General features: G+C 46.2%; 1 long non-coding RNA gene across 1 annotated transcript; it reads right to left on the reverse strand.

Moving 5' to 3' along the window:
- Positions 1-713: 713 nt before the first annotated feature.
- On the reverse strand, positions 714-1,760 carry LOC116802034. The gene is made up of 2 exons (XR_004362431.1): positions 1,599-1,760; positions 714-1,371 (listed from the first exon to the last, which is right to left on the reverse strand). It is a non-coding gene; the product is annotated as an uncharacterized LOC116802034 (long non-coding RNA).
- Between the last annotated feature and the right edge of the window lie 672 nt (positions 1,761-2,432).

The raw sequence follows: 2,432 nt of genomic DNA on the forward strand, positions 1-2,432 counted from the left end.
GCAAATTATTGTGGCGGGCACCTGGATAAATATGATCAACTTCATGTTGAAATATGACTTAATAAAGCAAAGGATTATTGGGTCTGCGGAAATGTGAGCTATTTGATTTTAGTGGAATTTCAGTAAGCAAACTAAGCAAGATTTGAATGACAAATACAAAGTCTGTAGCTTAATTTTCTGTTTAAATCAAGAGAGTCGAATCTTTTTCCTTAAAATCTCTGTTCTGCTCCTTCTTTAATATTAAACTTGCCCCAGCTAGCTGAGTGCCATTTCCCAGTCCGACCGCACAACTTATCCCATTATTCCTGACAGCCGCGACCTTGAAAGCTCGCACTCGAACCCAACCAACCCCACATCCCCCCCTTGAGCACAGCTGTCCCGCTGTCGAGGAGTTGAATTCCCTACGCAGCAATCGGCACGCCATCCGGCAATCCGAGGAGGGAGCCATCCAGCGGATGAGCGGAAGTGCGGCATTGATTTTATGGTCTGCTTCCGTTGCGTCTTGACCGCGTCACGTCTACAAGTTGCCACTGCTGCATATACACCACCCCCCTCCCCCTTCCCGACTGACTGACTGACTAGCATTTTCGTCACGCACGCCCCTAAGTAGGCAACACTTTCAGCGGCGTGTTTGTCCTTTGCTTATCTGTTCTCCACACTGGGAAAAAACGTTAGAGTTGCCTTGAATGAAAGTAAAAATCGTAATGAATATGCACATTTTTGAAATATTATTTTATAAAATAGTTATAATTAGAATACTAGTAATACAATTGAAATTTGTTAAGCGAAATGAGTTCATGTTGCTGTGAAGTGCTTACAGAATAACCATGTATTTCCAGGATAAACCATTTCCCTCCATGTACACATATTTCCATCACTTCCAGTGCTTCTGTCAGGCCGTGTGTCCCATTAAATATGTTCCGCAGGTATCTCCACCCGGCCGTGTTATCAATGAAATTGAATTAACTGACGCAGGGGCTGGCCCTCCGGATATATAAAGTGAGTATATGACGTCGGAGGCACCTCGGTCACACACAGAACATTCGGTTCCATTAGGTGGGCGGTGGGTGTGGGTAAGGAACCGGTGGTCTGTGTGTGTCTTTGACCTCAGCGGACAAGCCCAAGTTATAGATATGCCCCTTAACGCGGTCCTGTATTCCTCTCACATAGGTATATGAACTCGTGGTCGAGTGGGAAATGCGTGTAAAATCAATAGAAGGAGTCGTTGATAAGGGGGATGGCACCCGGCATTCCAAATAATTCAGATTGTTCCGGCCTGTAATTACTTACCTATTTAGTATAAATTATGGATGATGGCCGTGATTTGGTAATTTGATGGGGTTTGTACATTTCATTGAAAACAGTTTGTACCTATAAGTACGTTGAAAGCTGTACTTAACTCCATTACGAGGTAAATCGGTTCCAGGAAACGATTGTCTTACCAAAGACATTAAAATATTATTCTAATCTACTCTAGAATATTATTCTAATGTCTTTGGTCTTGCTATGACAACATAGTTTTAAAACGTTATTAGATGGCTTTAAGTGCGAAATCGATTTTGAATCCACCCAGTTAAACAGTTAAATCAGAACTCTACCACACATCCTTTTCGCCGCTCACTAAGGATCCCATTAGGTCGGTATCCCATTATCCTTCGGTTGCGGCTTCAGTTTCAGGTTCAGTCGGTGGCCCATCAATTGGCTTTGTCGATTATCAATTTCCAGCGCTAATTGTGCATTATTTATAGTCGAGCGAGCACACGACGGCTGGCTGATGGCACGCAGCTAATGACGTCACAGGAGAAAGCGCGAGCAGAGAAATCGATTGGCGAAACAAAGACGTCATCACTTTGCCGTCGGAGGACATGCGCAGCGGAGCAGAGCGAGACAGCAGACTTCGGGCATGAATGAATGAGTGGATATTTGCGGGAGGTGAGCGGAGGGGGGAGGACTGCTTATCGCGCCCAGGTGAAAATAGCCAGGTGAGTAGGCAGAGCGGCAGAGGAAAAACACCGGCCGGCGGCTCAGTGTTCCCCTTCCTTGTGGCCATCTCGCTTGCGCGATGACGTCCTTGCTGCGACACCAGTCGTCTCGCTCTCGTCTGACGTCACTTGTCCTTGACGGGGTGGTCTATTTCCGAGTGTGCAGCACCACCCGCCCATGACGTCACCGTCGTGCTGCCTGCCTTTCCGCTCCGCTGCAGCGAAAGTGCCCGGAAATAGCCAGAGGATAACGACACGTGCTGCAGCCCCCGCTCCCCGCGAGCTTATTCCTTCCACTGGTTTTGTTCCGTTAAAATAGTTTTTGCAGTGACCATAAAAATGCAGCGTGACACGTTGCAGGGAAAGTTGAGTGGGAAAAGGCTGAAAATAACAATGGAATATTTTAAAATTATATCGAATAAATTAGTAGGACTGAGTGAGTTGTAGGGG

This window comes from Drosophila sechellia, chromosome 2L (assembly GCF_004382195.2).
Source record: "Drosophila sechellia strain sech25 chromosome 2L, ASM438219v1, whole genome shotgun sequence".
NCBI classification, from domain to species: domain Eukaryota; kingdom Metazoa; phylum Arthropoda; class Insecta; order Diptera; family Drosophilidae; genus Drosophila; species Drosophila sechellia.